This window comes from Gobio gobio (assembly GCF_949357685.1).
Source record: "Gobio gobio genome assembly, chromosome: 1".
NCBI lineage: Eukaryota > Metazoa > Chordata > Actinopteri > Cypriniformes > Gobionidae > Gobio > Gobio gobio.
Window position 1 is genome coordinate 3,931,737 of NC_137097.1, and position 6,780 is coordinate 3,938,516.

Sequence of the window (6,780 nt, forward strand, 5' to 3'; positions counted from 1 at the left end):
AACTGTGGCCACATTAATCATGAGTTGACTATAATCTTTCACGTTAAACACATTTAATCAGCTTAAAGTTCAGTTTGAGTGAAAAACTATCTTATAGTCATACTAACCATGGTTTTACTATAGTAAACGTGTAGTAACCATGTTTTTTGACAGATTACCATTTTGTTTACCATTTGTGTAGCAAACCATGCTTAATTTTTGGTTGCCATAATTTAACTGTAGGTTATATTCTATATTTCTCTCTCTCTCTCTCATATATATATATATATATATGAATTGTTGTATCATTATAATTGAATGGAGAAAAAAAACTGTAGTTGTCCAATACTTGTTTACTATTATTTCCATGTTATGTTTAGATGAGCACAAAACCAAAGAGCCACAAGGCCATGGGAGATGGCGAGTGGATGGCGAGGTTGAGGGCTTTTGCCAGCTCTGGGGTTTGGCCTTCTGGAGGAGGAAATAGACCAGCCCCAAGGCAGCGCAAGTGGTACGACCTCTATCAGAAGGTAAAGTTACCTGTGTCTCTTTACGTAGTATGCAGGTCACCTGACAGTTGTGCAGAGGATATCAGTAAATAATGGTTCTTATCTTTTCAGATTGAGAAATGCCCCATGCAGGCCCATGGACAGACCACCCTCTTTAGAGGGTCCATGGCCTGCAACTGTGGATTCCACAGCACTAAGGTGATCTATTTGAAAATGTCATGTAATGTTGCATCCCATATCTGTTAAAATGCTGTTTCACTACATATTATGCCCTTCTGCTGTTGCTTTAGCAGCCTGCCGCTGCCACTCAGTCTTCTGCCGCACCGCCACAGTCTGAGGCTTCAGACACGGCTCCTGCCCCACGGACATTCCTGAGGCCCCCTCCAAGTTTGTCAATGGTGAATATTTTCTCTGTAATTAATGTCTATACTCCTGCAGACTGATCAGTCAGGCCATTCACATTTTTACACGTAAACTCATTTTGGTCTGACTACATTAGTGAGGACATTGCATACACTTACCCTAACCCCTAAACCTACCCAACACTAGATTTAAATAAAAAAAATTGTGTTTTGGCCGGTTTACACAACTTTTTTAACTAGTGAAGACCAGTAAAATGTCCTCAGTGCTTGGCTGTCATAATATTTCACTATATAAGTGAGTAAATGTAATTAACTTTGTTTCTATTTTTAGTTCACTAAGTCACGGTTTGGTGGGTCCCAGTTGGCTTCACTGAAGCCAAATTTAGTGGATCGGAGGAGCCCCAGCCCCTCTCCTCCACCATCTTCAAGGACCCCCAGCCCTTCTCCTCCCAGCCCCTCCCCTGCTCCATCCTCTGTGAGGACCACCACCCCTTCTTCATCCTTTGTGAGGACCCCCAGCCCATCTCCATCTTCTCTGAGAGCTCCCAGTCCTGCTCAATCCTTTGTGAGGACCCCCAGCCCATCTCCATCCTCTGTGAGGACCCCCAGCCCATCTCCATCCTCTGTGAGGACCACCACCCCTTCTCCATCCTCTGTGAGGGCCCCCAGCCCATCTGCATCCTGCGCGAGGGCTCCCAGCCCATCTCCATCCTCTGTGAGGACCACCACCCCTTCTCCATCCTCTGTGAGGGCGCCCAGCCCATCTGCATCCTGTGCGAGGGCTCCCAGTCCTGCTCAATCCTCTGTGAGTATAGCACCACAAATGTAAAAAAAAAAAATTATTCACTTTGGTACTGTTTTCACAAGTAAGGCGTACATTTTCAACTCTTAGCACAAAACTCCAAACTGATCACACTTGTAAACACAGCTAGACATTCTTTCAAAACCTGACCTCAGGCTTTCATTCTAGTTGAACTGAAGAAATGCAAATCAAAAGTTTAATAGTAAGAGCTTTATGAAAGGCAGTTACTGTGAATAAAACATTCATATAGATGAACCACTTAGCAGTGAAAAATAATACTTTGCGGTTTTGCGTATTGTACTAATACAATTGAAAATATGCTGAAATGCTTGAAAAAGTGCACTTTTGATTATCTGTTGTGAAAATTGACCAATTGCTGGTGAAAATTGCACCAAAGCATTAAAAAAGAACTATTGGACAGGCTGTGTTGTATATTAGAGCAGCCTTTATTCACCCAATAATAAAATTGTCTTCCAAACAGGAGGAGCCTGGAGGTTTCTTGGCAGCCCCTGCTGGTGCCTCAGCTTCATTCTGGTTGCCAGGTGAAATGAGCAAGACCATCCCTGTGCAGGACCAGAGGTGGATTGCCAACACCTTGTTTCACTCTGGCAAGCTGCGGACAGATTTGAAGCTGTGGTATGAGCCCCCGGTCCCAGCCCTCATTTACCACCAGACACCAACTCCTGACCGGTTCTTCACCCATCGGTTGATGGTGTGGATGCCCTACCACCTGTGGAAGGTGAGGGTGTCCTGCCCAGCTTGTGGCAAGAACCTGACGGGCTACGGTGTCCACAAGAGGGCTCGGAAGGTCCTGGACATTGACAGATACTACCTGATGGTGACAGAGACACTCAGGTGCACTGTGTGTTCTCTTAACTATCTGTCAACAAGTCAGACTGTCCGGGACCAGCTTGACCTGCCTCACCAGAAATTGTTCCGGCTGATCCTGACCCGCAAGTGAGTAGAGCAGACTTTAACGACTAAACTGACCCTCCAATGAACAAGTAACTAATCACAGCAACAATTTCAGGTTTGCCTGTGACATCCGTGTCATTAGGCTGCTTCGGGACCGGACGCTAGGCAACAGTCCAGCTCGATTGGTGAGGCAGCTGAAAGAGAACCATGGGGAGGAATGGCTGAATCGGTTGGCACACTATCTTGGGGAGTGTGCTGACTTTGTGGATCGACCCAGCCTCTTTCCAGTGGCCTGCCAGGAGCCTCCAGATCCCATTGATATCCCCACCAGTCGCTGGCTGCTGTCCGTATACGGCAGGGACATCCTCTGCCGTATTGACCACATCAAGGCCAGCATCACGTCGACCTTTGGCACCATCTTAAAGATGGATTCAACCAAAAAGGTAATAAATAATCTGTCTCTGTGATAGACTTATATATTTCTTAAATACTGTCAGATAGACATTCATGTTGTTATAAGTGATAACATTACATAGTAAATGTGTCGTTACATTTGAAAATTCCAGATCACAAAGAAGCTGGCTGGCCATGGAAGGGGGACAGCACTCTGGGTGACCTCCATTGGCAACGAGGTCGGCCAGATACTGACCAGTGTCCTGACGGTGCAGGAGGGGCCAGGATGGTGGCTGGTGTCATGGAGTGGTACCGCCAGGCTGCCGTTCCACCACCAGTGCTGCTGTATGTGGACTGTGGCTGGCAAAAAGACAGCAGCTGATGCAGGAGGGTGTGCCAGCTATTACTGACCTCCTGGTGGACAGGACCATCAGTAAAAAGGACCTCAGCCTTTTCTGCCACAGGAGGCCACCATACGCCTTATTGAGAGGCTGCTGCAGGAGCTGGGAGGGGCAAAATGGGAGGGACCTTATGGGTGTGCCACTTCTGGATGAAGTGCGCATGGAGCACATCTGGCGTGTGCAGAAAAGCCATGTCAGGTGCATCCAGGACTTGCCGGAAGTGCCACTCTAAACTGAGGTAGGCACCACCAAAAAAGCAGGGGTCACCCTTACCAGGTATCGCTGTGCCAGAGGGTCCACATCCCTGGAGTCTTTTCATTGCCACCTGAACAGGTTCATTCCAGGTTTGTGTCTCACATGTTTGATGTTTCAAATAATTTATATGCATTATTCAGATTGCAAGGCAAGACTTTCTTGGTATAAATGTTGTTGTTTTATTCTTCTAGGAACCAGTGCCAATGCACTGAATTTCCAGCTCTACCTCCTGGAAGGCTTGCACAGGTGGAATCAGGATCGGGGGACTGGTTAACTAAAGATTACTTTTATTATTCCCATTACCAAAGCCAATGGTCTGATTCTAGATGGAATGCTTTGTATATAATTAGTCATGTATGTGTGTATTTTTGTTCTTTTTCAAAGGAGAGCTGCTTGGTGTTGACTATCTCCTGAGTCAGACTGGACAGCCCCTGGTGGTGGACCCTGACTCAGAGGAGACGGAGAACATGCTGGAGGATGTTGATGAAGGAGTGGACGAAGAAGACGAGGGCTTCGGGGAAGACCAAACACATGAAATCACTGTGTCAAGTCTTACCGATGACCCAAGCTTCTCTGTCTCCTCCCGCTTTACGCCCTCCTCTGAGTCTCTCTCTTCCGCCCAGCCTGCTGCCTCCTCCACCCAGCCTGCTGCCTCCTCCACTGCCTCCTCCACCCTGACTTCTTCCTCCTCCACCCTGACTCCTGCCTCCTCCACCCAGCCTTCACCCTCCTCCACCCAGCCTGCTGCCTCCTCCACCCTGACTGCTTCCTCCTCCACCCTGACTCCTGCCTCCTCCACCCAGCCTTCACCCTCCTCCACCCAGCCTGCTGCCTCCTCCACCCACAGCCTGCTGCCTCCTCCACCCAGTCTGCTGCCTCCTCCACCCAGTCTGCTGCCTCCTCCACCCACAGCCTGCTGCCTCCTCCACCCAGCTTGCTGCCTCCTCCACCCAGCCTGCTGCCTCCTCCACCCAGCCTGCTGCCTCCTCCACCCAGTCTGCTGCCTCCTCCACCCAGTCTGCTGCCTCCTCCACCCAGCTTGCTGCCTCCTCCACCCAGCCTGCTGCCTCCATGCTGCAGTCAGGTGCCACAGCATCTCCTGATGAGTCTGTGGTATGTATTTACCTTGTTAAACGTGCACTGACCGATAAATTGCTCATGATGCCTTAAAAAGTGACGCCATTGTGATTATGTTAGGGTTAGGGTGTTATAATATTGTTTTCATTTATACAGTAAATATGTATCTCACTTCACTGTCCTCATATTGTTGCTCATATCTGTATTTTGTTCAGGCTGTGGATGACTCTGGTGTGCCAGGTCTGGACAGAGTCGACAGCCTGGTGGAGTGTCTTGTGGAGCTGCGGAGTCAGACCTCTCTGGCCCTCACCAACCAGCAGGTCAGGAACATTCTACTTTTTCTACTTTTCCTCTTTGACCTGTCTTACATGTTTACACTCGCACATGTTTTGTTTTCTCATTTGCTGTGTATTTTATGCTCTCTCTGCTTAGGTGAGCAATATTGTTGCTCTTTGGCAGAACCTGCTGGATTTTGATAAGAGGAGGGTGGTGTTTCCTGCCAGACACAGAAGCAGGCTGGACACAGGGAGGTTCAGGTCCCCAAAGAAGAGGCAGGAGTTCACTCCAGGGGTGGAGAGTGTGAAGAGGCACGCACTCACCACCACTGCCCCACTTGCCCAGTGGCCAGATTGTTCTCGCCTGATTGAGACCATTTTTGTCAGGCTCTGTGCCATCCACCGGAGTCCCAAGAAGAAGGACTGGCACAGTGTCCAGATGGGATCTCATCCTGGAGGACTACAGGAAAATAAGGCGGCGCATTCTGGCCAATGGAACCATCATGCAGCAGAGCACCCTGCAGCTGGTGGACGTGAGCCACACCACCTTGGTTCAGTGGCACAATAACCGGGTGAAACGACAGGACACTGCGGTAGTGCTGCAGGGGCTGGACCTGCCGAGCCGCTTGTCTGTTGCGACTGACCCTCTACTCCCAGCCAATGTGCGCTCCCTGTCTGTGCCCCCCCAGCCAGGTCCGGCTCACCAGTACCACCTGCCCAGTAGCACCGTGGGCCAGGCACAGCTGAAGAGGAAGAGGAATATCCCTTCAGCCCCAGTGGTTGTGTCACCAGCAGCTGAGATGCCACAAGCCCAGCGCCAACTCTTCCCTGCTCCACCCCCAGGCACTCGGCTCGTGATGCTGACGCCAGTGGCCTCACAGGGGCCTGTCCTGGTTGCTGCTCCACAGGCAATAAGGGTCTTATCTGCTCCTCTTGCTCCTCCTGCCCCTCCTGCTGCTCCTGCTGCCCGAAAACTGACCCGCAAAGTGCTGCACAATACGTGCAAGAAATGCGGGCAGTTCAGGATAGCGGAGACTGGGCACAGCCAGTACAAGGGCACCGTATACTGCCCCTCTGTAGAGACAGTTCCGAAGGAGCAGTGGTTGGAGGACATTAAAAAAAGATTGTAAATAGTTTATGTAAATAGTTTACTTTATATTTAATAGTTTATGTAAATAGTTTATCTTTATATTGTTCTGTGTATAGTTCTTTGTTTCCTGTTCTGTTGCACTTTAAAAAGAATATAATGTATATTAAAAAGAAATAAAAGTTTGCTGTTTTGATCATAAATGCTTCTCTTTTGTTTTTTGTGTTTTTTGTTATTTTCTTTGCTATAGTATCATTTAAAAGTAATAGGAACTAGTTAAAAAATATTGTAATGAGAGGATGCATTCAGTAATAAATTAATTTACTCGTTTTTACAATAGTTTTTAAAAATATACAGAAATATAATTAAAACTAAAAGTTTTAAGAACTGTAAATAACATATGTAAATAAAATATCTTGAATCAGTGATTCATAATTAATACAATATTGTAAAAAGGCACAACAAAAATTATTTCTGTAATGTGGAAACCAGTTATGGGATTTTTTTAATGATAAAACATAATTCAAAACATAAAGTTACAACCTAAAAGTTTCTTGTAGCAGTGGGATTCGAACCGGCAACCTTGTGATCAGCTTTACTCCCATATAAATGTATAGGAAGATTAAAAAAACAGTTTTTGCGATAATTTATGATAAACAGACTTGCAAAAACATTGCTGTTTGGGGGACAAAGTCATAAAAATCTCTCTCTTCTCTTTTCCTCTC